Genomic DNA, 11,200 nt, shown 5'->3' on the forward strand with positions numbered 1-11,200 from the left:
CCATAGCTTTAATAATCTTGTCACATTTTAACAGCAACTATTCTTGTTGGAATTGCAACCACAGGTCCTACACGGTGCTATCTGCATATTTGGCTTGCATGTAGACTAAACAGTGCTGTCAGATTACAAATGAAAAGTTTCAAATAAGACAGTAAACTATATTACATCAGGGACTAAATATAGAGAATCTTTGCACACTGATGGAACAGTCTAAGGAATGGAGAAATTAATGCAAGTATGGAAATAAGGAGGGAGCAGAGCTGTTTCAAAGAAGTGTTATGTTTATTTTTCATCCATGTTAAGGTACATGAAAAGATGAAACTAGCCAAGCTTTAACAAAATTTCTCATTTTCCTGTCAAGGTCAATATCACTCCTAGTGTTACAGTCACAGGACGATACAATTTTTTCATAATTATTACAGAATCATATAGTGGATAAGGTTGTCAGGGACTTCTGGAGATCACCTGGTCCAAATTCCATGCTCAAAGTGGGTGCAGACACAGCAGGTTCCCTAGGGCTGTGTCTATCTGATTTTTTAATATTTCTGGGCAACCTCTTCCAGTGTTTTATCATTCCCACAGTAAAACAGTTTCCTTTTAGATTCTTATGAATTTCTGAGCATTTACATTAAAGGAAACCATTCAACACATGCAATAGTTTATTCTGATTGTTTTTTCTGGAACATAGGAAAAAAATCTTACCTATGTCTGTTATTATAAAATGCTCAGATCACTTGTTTAGCTTAATTTAAATAGTTATTTGTATTTTTATAATAGAACATTGGGTTTTGATTCCTTTCACCTGATTATTTCCCCCTCCCCCACACACCTTAGGTAGAAGTTGTTTTTACTGGTTATTATGTAGCAGCTGTCAGTGTCCAGTTTCTTAGCAGGGAAGGACTACAGTATTTTGAGAGGTTGTTTTAAATCTAGCTGTATCAAAATGGAAAACAGTTTGGGAATTTGGAAAGGTCCTGGAAGACCAGAAGCTGGCAAATGTTGTCCCAGTCTACAAGAAGGGCAACAGGGATGGCACTGGCAACTACAGGCCTGTCAGCCTCACTTCTGTTCCTGGCAAAGTCATGGACAAGATTGTTCTGGTAGTTACTGAAAAACATCTGAACAATAACACAGTCATTGGTCCCAGCCAGCACAGGTTCATGAGGGGAACATCTTGCCTAACCAACTTAATTTCATTCTATGGTGATGTTACCCACCTAGCTGACCAAGGGAAGCCTGTTGACGTGATCTTTTTGGAGCTCAGTAAAGTCTTTGATACTGTCTCTCACAGTATCCTCCTGGACAAGATGTCCAGCACACAGCTGGGTAAACACACAACGCAGTGGGTGAGCCATTGGCTGAAGGGCTGGGCTCAAAGGGTTCTAGTAAATGGGGTTATGTCTTGCTGGGGATCAGTCACTAGCGGGCTCCACAGGGATCCAACTCAGGGCCAGCTCTCTTCAATGTCTTCAAAAATTACTTGGATGCAGGACTTGAGGGATTGCTTAGTAAGTTTGCTGATGACACAACTTGGGAGGAGCTGTCAACATTCTCAAGGGCAGAGAGGCCCTGCAGAGGGATCTGGACATATTGGAGAACTGGGCAATCACCAACCACACAAAGTTCAACAAGGGCAAGTGCCAGATTTTGCACCTGGGAGAAGGCAACCATGGCTGTACATACAGAGTGGGGGACGAGATGCTGGAGAGCAGCTCAGCGGAGAGGGATCCAGGTTTTCTGGTCTATGGCAAGTTGAACACAAGCCAACAGTGTGCCCTGGAAACCAAGAGGGCCATCCATGTCCTGTGTGCATCCAGCACAGCATTGCCAGCCGGGTGAGGGAGGTGATGGTCCCGCTCTGCTCTGCACTGGTGTGGCCTCACCTGGAGCACTGTGTGCAGCTCTGGGCAACACAGGATAAAAAGGATGTAAGGCTACTGGACAGGGTCCAGAAGAGGGCTATGAAGTTGGTGGAAGGTTTGGAGAGGAAACTGTATGAGGAGCAGATAAAATCACTTGGTGTATTCAGTCTGGAGGAGACTGAGAGGAGACATCATTGCAGTCTACAGCTTCCTCACAAGGGGAGGAGGAGGGGCAGGCACTGAACTCTCCTCTTTGGTGACCAAAGACAGAACCTGAGGAAATGGCAGGAAGATGTGCCAGGGAAGGTTTAGGTTGGACATTAGGAAAAGGTTCTTCAGCCAAAGGGTGGTGGAGCACTGGAACAGGCTCCCCAGGGAGGTGTCACAGCCCCAAGCCTGACAGTGTTCAAGAAGAGACTGGACAACACCCTCAGACACACGGTGTGAACTGTGGGTTTGTCATATGCAGGGACAGGAGTTGGACTTGATGATCCTTGTGAGTCCCTTCCAACTCAGGACACTCTATGATTCTATTATTATATTGTAGCTTCCACACATGATACCCTTACATAATACTCTTCATACTCTATTATGATAAACTTTATGTAGAAAACTCAGAGGTATGCTGGCTAGTTTTAGCACTTACTGAAAAAACATTATCCACTTTCTTGAGTCTGGAAGAAAACCAACACATTTTGACAGAGTTTTATTTAAACTTGCATTTTTCATAACATCTGAAGTAAAACAAGGCTAAGCCTCATTAAACTCCCTGAGAACCTAAAGTCTACACAGATTAAAATTGAGAACACAGACCAACATGTCCAAGCCATCCCTTAACTATTTTTTTCTAAACCACCTGGATTGTGAATATCGATGCCTGTAAAAAAGTATTTGGGTATCAGATTTTCCTGATAATTCTATTTAAGCAAGCAGAACTGAATTCATTCTATCTCTTCTGGATAAAGCTGTTTCTTCCCAGTTACATAACACAGAAATGGAAACACTATAATAACACCTATTTCTTCATCATAGTGATTCAGCCTTGCATAAAACAGCTTTATATTGCCATGCATTATTAGAAGGTCCTAGGTGAATTTTCCGTATGAGAACAACTGAACAAAACTGTACCCTAAAGTCAAATATGTTTGCTTTTTTACACTCAACTCAGGTTTCACAGAGTACACTGTTCCGTACATGTGTTCAATTTTTCTGATACTTGTGATGAAAGCCAGAACCAGAAAAGTGCAGCCAGTTAAAAGGAGAATGTCAGGGATACATTACAAAAAGGAATTTCTAATTGCAGTCGGAGAGAGTTTGCTGCTATTTAGAACTGAACTAACAAACATGAACCAAACAAGCAAACAAACCCAAACAAAAACAACAACAAAAAACCCCAAACATTCAAAGTTTATATAAGCTTCAGTTAGAGAGGTTATCTCTGTTGGAAGAACATTTTGATCTTGGTTTTAAACAGCTACACCCATCATTTCAGGATGCTGCAGTCATAGAAGGAACTTCTCATACAATATTTGTGTTTCGTCACTAGACCTTTTCTGAAATGTTGGAACCCTGTAAAAGTAGACCTATGTGCTCCATGGGCCATGAAGAAATGTGTATTCCTGTCCTGGTTTAAAAGTAAAAAGAAGATTATGAGGAATTAGCCAAACAGTCATATCCCTAACGCCTGCATTGCAGTGAACGATTAGCGAAGTACATTGAAGGGACTTTGAAATCCCATTTGCAGCCCCTTTTACTGAGGACACAAAACAGGCTATCAAAAGCTTTTAATTCCTGTGAAAGTTGTGTTACTACATGCTGCTATGTGCCCTACTTAACCTCTCCCTTCCCTTTCAGGTGTTTTAACTTCTGATACTCTCCACATTATCTGTCCTCAGACCATTGGCCTGCTCCATTTTTTCTTTTTTCTCTCTCTTTGATTTTTTTTTTTTTTTTTAATTTATAAACTGCATTAGAAGTCAGAAGATCCAACAAAAGACCTTGCACAATTTGCCCATGCTCTATAAACACCCACTGTAACAGTATGTGACACTAGGTGAGGTAAATTTGGCCTGTCAGGGTCTTAGATGGTTTGGCTGATATCTTACCTCTAGGAAGCATCAGACCCTCAATGATTTTGATCAGATTAAACTAATGTAATTTAGCCATCCACACCACATTTAATGAAAAACAAACCAAGATTTAGTCAACAAAGCATATTAACCTGTTCCAAAATGTATAGCCAGCCCTCTCACTTGGCAACACCGCAATTTGTATGCAGGAGCCAGGTACAAAGGCAGCTCGACAGCTAGCTGCCTACTGGTCTACTCAACTAGTTCTTACTCTGCCTGTCTCTGACTCTATTGTTTTGCAAGTTGTTTGTAGCCAAAGTTAACCAAACACTTCTTTTTATGGAACAGTTATTTTCAAAGGAGTTCAAGCTGTCTGAGGAACAAACAATACAAAATCATAAGGGGAAGTCTAAGGAGGTGGCATCAACATTGGGGTATGTATATCAAGGGAAACCTTTTCTCCCAATTGATTTAATGCAAACATTTAATTCAAACAGCTTACTTCCATATCCACAATGGACTTTAGACACCTAAGTAAAGCATTGCTGTTCAGAAAACTTACTTTTAGCTGTTGGCTTACTCAGAGGGATAGGAACTTCACGGGCACTCCAAAGTTTGCTATAAATGCATCTAAAAATCTGATTTCTCTGTTGACCCAGGAACATCTTGGCCTCAGCCAACAGAAAAGTACCTAACCCTCATTCACATCCACAAAGAAAGCAATCCTCCATCTGTCTCCAGATAGGACTTGGTCCTACAGTTGCTACCACAGCAAATGTGAAACCAACCTCCCTGAAAGGTGCAGAAAGCAAACATATTTTGTAAAACAGGAGAAAGCACAGGGGCTAAAACATTTGTTTCTTATCAGCAGCAGTTTAAACCTTCTTAGCAAGTACTGCAGCCAACAGGTGGTCAGCAGACCTGGGTGAGCTGTTTGCTAACACTCCAGCTACAATCATTTCTCTTAACCCAAGAGGAGAGAAGGACCCTTGCTTTAAGAGGCTTTGGGAGTGTGAAACTGCTTTCAGCTTTTCTGGCTTAATAAAATGCACTGCATCTAAACTCGCCTTGCAACAGGGGATCCCATAAGCAGAAGAAATGAAAATGTGACTGGCAACTAGAAAGCTAGTATAGCTCAGCTGTGGAAGCAAAAGGCAGGAAGAAAGTAAGAGGAAAACAAATTATCTAACAAACCTCCGGAGGGAATGGAATGTCTTGACACACAAGGGGGAGCTCCCTGGCACTTGTTTCTTGCATCTGTGATTTTTGAAGCATATTATTCTACCTTCGTGGTATGTCAGGCACTTGACCTATGTTGAAGTCATGCAGCTTCTATCTCACCAAATGATTACTCGTCGAGATGCTGCAATGATAAGTTGTGATAAGGGGAAGAAACCCCTGTGGGATGTGAGGGTAGATGGGTCAGGAGCAACCTGCTCCTGACCTCTAGGACTCAGGGTGCAGGTGTACAGACTCATCTTCAAAACCTCCTCTTTTGGTCTCTCATACTCTGAGGCATCACTAATTAACATTTTCTCCAGCTTCAATGCTTACAAAAGCAAGCTTGGAGGCATCAGAGTGCTTGCTCACTTTAAGAGCTAAATGCTGACAGATCTACCTTGAATACTCAGCCAAGGGACTTCTCATCACAGCAACACTAATAATTATTATGAGATGTATGATAAACATTTTATAAACTTTCTCTTTTCCTAATATAAACCAAATGTTACTATCCTTAGCAGTGGGATAATGTGCTATTTTTCTTTTGAAAAGGGACTATCAGCTGTATACTTTACGAAATTTATCTCCTACTGCAGAAAAACTTTTTTTTTTTAAAAAAAATTCCTTCTTGAAATCCAATACAAATATAACTGCAGAAATTGTACAAAATGGCACACAACACAGATGTTTCTTCTCAAGAACAACTCAGAGGTGTATGCTGGCAGAATAAACAGGAAAACAAGTTCTTTAGCACAACATCTCACATAATTTTTCCAAGCCAAAACCACATTGGAAGCTTGTTTTCAAACGGGAGTCTTGTAGAAGCCTAAAAAATAGCCAACATTTCTTCTGCATTGGTATGTCTAATTTCTCTTTTTTCTCTGCAGAATTTGCCCAGCTCTATAAATAAAGTGTCTCTCCTTTTTACTGCTACCACTCCAATACATCTGACATGTTCATTTATTCTTTTGTAAAAAAATCACCAGTTCCAGGTATTAACTGTAAGTTTTTTTACAAAAGGTTTCAAAAACATTGGAAGAGAAGAGGGAACTATTCACAGCTTCAGGAGAACATTAATTTATTTATCTATGTTTCTCCCACAGCTCCATTTGTAATTCAGCAGAGTCCTAAATATGAGAACGTATTTTAAAGGTGTTGCCCCAACTAATTAGGTGCTTACTAAAGATTTATCTGGTTTTTAAATTATCTTGGTGTCACATTAGCTTTCCAGCCATCCTTTTAGAGAATGCTACTAAGAAAGGCTGCCTAGCTAAGGGAACTAAGCAAACTGACTGTGGGTGAAGGCTCCCATATTGCAACCCAAAGGAGAATAGATGTGTGGAACCCAAGATGTGTTGCCTCATACTTGAGTATCCCATGGTGGAAAACTAAAGTCATCATTTCAAAGTTTTGAGGAAAATTGTATTGTCCTCTTGTCCTCCCAAAGAACAAGGAAAAACTGACATTCTCATCTTTCAGTGTTTGTCCCATTGCAGAAGAAGACTGTCTTCTCTGGTAGCTTCTGCCAACCTCTCATGTTTCTCAGCCTGCATACAGATGGGAAACTTGCCAGCACTTAGAAATCATGTTACCTGGTTGCCCAAAGACCAGTTCATTGGGATCCAGCTACCTGAGCACTCCTTTTCCTTATCAAATACTGAGGCGTAGATGTATGCATATTTATGTGATAACATAGGCATGTGATTTCCAATTAACAAAGAGTTAATAAACTTTTCCATGTGCAACACCGGAGCAGTCCTCTGATAAGAGCATTGAGCAACAGTCTCTTTTTCCACATGGGAAACCTTACAGCCAGAAAAAATTGCACATGTAGAAAACCCCAGATACCCGGAAGTGTAAAAAGTGGAAACTGCAGAGGTCTCAGTGATGCTTTCAGTGCTGAGGTGATCTGAGCTACACTCTAGAATCTTCTGTTGGCTCTGCTGGTTTTCCAAAAGTCTGACCATTAAGGAATGTTTAAAACTCAACAGTAGCTGAGTTTCTGCATCGCTTGGATTAAAATATGTCAGCATTGACTGTTCCTTTATTTGCCTGCTTTCTCTGTGAAACTTAATTAACTGGTAATTTAATATCAGTATGAATCCAGCCATGTATTGACTCAGTTCTATTCATCACCAGAATTTGAAAAACGTGGTGTGTCATTCCTGTTTTAGTAGAAGGTCACAGGAGATGGTGTCAGCACTAAGTCTGGACTTGTTTGGTTTTTTTTCAATTTGCAATGAAACACGGAATTACAACAGCATGGCTTTTTCTCTCAGCTTCTTAGGTTAGTTCTGAGATTTCAAAAGTGAAAGTCTTTTGGCAAATATTTGTACACACATAACATGTTGTCCCTGCTTTAATTTTTAACTTGGATTCTCAGCTTTTTACCAAAGACGCTTCATTTATACTACCAAATTTGTATCGTTGTCTTAATAAAAAGAGCAACGAATTATTGACTAGGAAAAAGGATTCTATAATCTCATTAACAGAATTGCATAATTATGTTATTTCCTCAGAAGAGACCTATGACACATTCATGTTTATTTTCAGTGAATCATGTAGAGCAAAAATAATTGTCTACAGAACTGGATAAGAGTTCTCTAGTATACATGTGAATAAGAAAAAAGGTCAGTATGCTGGTGTTATGACAACATGGCTGGGTGATGACTTTTATGGGAGATGTTCAGGCAGACAGCTTACTGGAATAGCAGCTGGCTAGCTGAGCACACATCTGGACACTGTAAACCACTAGTTAACATGAAACAGTATTCAGTAGATAAGGAATGGGTACTGATTAGGTTAAAAAATTACTTGAACATTGGATACAAGCAGGTCAGGATCTGAGATACGGGGCATTGTTCACAATAGTCTACTGTGGAAACATCGACTTATCATAACATACTCAAATTAACTTACATAATGAATGAAGAAAAGGAAATGTCCACTTGCCTTGGAAAGATAGCACCAAAGCATGACATTTCTGATCTCTCAGAAGCTTCCCCATGTCCAACAGAGTCAGTTCCAGTTGGCTCCAAGATGGACCCACTCCTGGCCAAGAGGCTGAGCCCTTCAGTGACAGTAGTAGCATCTCTGTGATATATGTAAGAAAGGCTAAAAAAGAGCTGCGCAACAGCAGCTGTGGGAGAGACATGAGAATGTGGGAGAGAAATAGCCTCTCAGACACTGAGGCCTGTGTAGAAGGACCACATGAGATTCCCCTGCAGCCCATGAAGGTCCATGGTGCAGTGAATATCCACACTGCAGCTTTTGCCTTGAAGGAAGCTGTGACCCTGTGGAGAACATGACGGAGCAGGCTCTTGGTAGGAACGGCAGCCTGTGGAGAGGAGCCCATGCTGGAGCTGGAGCAAATTTTCTGGCAGTACCTGTGACCCCATGGGTCCCCTCCTGGGGGACCCAAGTTGGAGCAGTTTGCTTCTGAAGACCTTCACCCCATGGAGAAGATCTACACTGGAGAAGGCCGGGAAAGACTGTTTCCCATGTGCTGGACTACACCTTGGAGCAGGGGACGAGCATGAGGAGGAAGGAGCAGCCAAGACAACACGTATATGAACTGACTGCAAACCCCAGCTCCCCATCCCTCTGCATTGCTGATGGGGAGGAGGTAGAGGAGCTGAGAGCGAAGTTGAGCTTAGGAAGAAGGAAGGGATGGGGGGAAGGTGTGGTTTAGATTTGTTCTTGTTTCTTATTATCCTGCTCTGATTCATTGGTAATAAATTAATTTCTCTAAGTTGAGGCTGTTTTACCCTCGATGGTGGTTTGTAGATCTCCTTGTGTATATCCTGACCCATGAGTTTTCTGTCATGTTTTTCTCCACCTGATCCTATTCCAGCGTGGGATTGAGAGAGCAGTTTATTGAGCACCTGCTGGCCAGCCCACGTCAACCCACCACAACACTCTTAACAGATGGTAAAAATAATTGACTAAGGTGCTTTCCCACCACCACATTACACATTTTCTTTTATTTGCTGGTGTAAACATTCAACATGCAGGTGACCACTTACCCTAATCTCTATTTTATTCCCATTTACTGGATCCCACCCACAGGTTTGTGTTAGTGTTGAATAATTGCAAGTCATAATGTATTTACTCAGAGTGGCTGGCTGCCAGTCCATCAAAAACTACACCTTGATCACACATTGAAGTCCCATCCAACTGGTCTGAGGCATTACTGTCTTTATTCTGTGGTTGGTTAAAAAAGGTCTCACGAGAATTACTACAATGGTACTAAGACCTCCTCCTGCTTCAGCGAAGTGCTGCTTCTATATCAACTGTCAAAACAGATCCCAAGTACAGCAGACCCTGCAGTTCCCCAGTTTCAGCCTGGAGGCCTTATCCCACAGCTTCCTCACAAATGGAGGAGGAGGGTCAAGCACTTATCTCTTCTTTCTAGTGACCAATGTCAGAACCTGAGGGAATGGCAGGAAGATGTGCCAGGGAAGGTTCAGGTTGGACATCAGGAAAAGGTTCTTCAGCCAAAGGGTGGTGGAGCACTGGAACAGGCTCCCCAGGGAGGTGTCACAGCCCCAAGCCTGACAGTGTTCAAGAAGAGACTGGACAACACCCTCAGACACACGGTGTGAACTGTGGGGTTGTCATATGCAGGGACAGGAGTTGGACTCGATGATCCTTGTGGGTCCCTTCCAACTCAGGACATTCTATGATTCTAGGATTCCTGCAGCAGCACCACAAAATGCTCAGTGACAGTCATGTAACTATCTTTTTGGTCCCCCTTCTTGTGTGTGTGCAATTGCAGTGATTTACAGAAGGTAACAGGCTGGACGCTGAGTACAAAACTGGTCTCCCTGCAACATATTTTTATACAGAGTCCTTGGGAGTGAGATCTAACAGGCAGACTCCTATGGCTTTTCTTATTCCTGTTTGGCACAGTACGAGCAGGAAAAGCCTCACTCTTACAAATTTCAAAATACTTAGACTTATGGGCAAGGCTAGTTGACAAAATGCTAACATTTCAACGGACAAAGCAGTTGCACTGTGCTAAAATTTTTGCTAAAATTTGTGCCCCTCAAATGCTCAAAATTGAAGTTCTGTCCTTTGTTCTTTCCCTCGAAGAATGTGCCAACCTAAACTCACCAGATACGAAACCCTGGCCATCTCTAAATAGACATTTATATGTTTATCTATTAATTATTAATGAATTTTGTATTTTAAAAACATATTGGTTTATTTAATATATATGTTCATGATAAGTAGGTTTTTCATTAGAAAAACTTCCAAGCTGGTACCATAGCAGCACCAGGAAAAACTAAAAAAATTACTATTAGTGTAAAAGAGACATTTTAATCTAAATAAATACACCCAAAATACAATTTTTATCAGCTTTTGCAGGAATTATTTTGAAAGGTTATCAAAAGTATCTCTGTTAATTCACTAACAAAACAGACTTCAGCAAAACAGTCATGTACTTTGTATAGAAGAAAAATTATTTCTGTCTTAGACTTCTGTTCCCATTTGGTGACCACTTATAGATCCAAACATATGCACAGCACTTTAATCTAGCATGGCATATAAAATGAGACCTAGGTGATGAGAATTCATCTGTACATAGAAGAGTATTTTAAAAGTAATTTTCATTAGTTAATTAAATTTAATTTATATCTACTTAGTGGCAGCATTTTTTCATAATAAAAGTTCAGAATAACCACCAAGAACAAAATGGAATTCCAGATTGCTTTCTGAAGAATTACGTGAATTGACCCAAATAATCTTTCCTCAAAGACATCAGAAATTGGACATATGCAAGACTCTGTTAATATTTGCGTTGTTTCAGGACAGTTTGTATATTTGTTTCATTTGGAGAACATCTGGTTTCAACCTTGCTTTTGGAGAACTCCAGCAGACACTCTGCAAGTTTACTTCCAGCATTTTTTACCCTTAAGAAGGGTTCTTCTCTGCAATATTTATTGGAATGACTAGTTTTATCAGATTTTATTTTGAAAAAAAAAAAAAAAAGAAAGACAAATCTATTGCTGTTTCAGTATTACTAAAAATATAAACTAGCAAATA

This window comes from Columba livia, chromosome Z, assembly GCF_036013475.1.
Source record: "Columba livia isolate bColLiv1 breed racing homer chromosome Z, bColLiv1.pat.W.v2, whole genome shotgun sequence".
NCBI lineage: Eukaryota > Metazoa > Chordata > Aves > Columbiformes > Columbidae > Columba > Columba livia.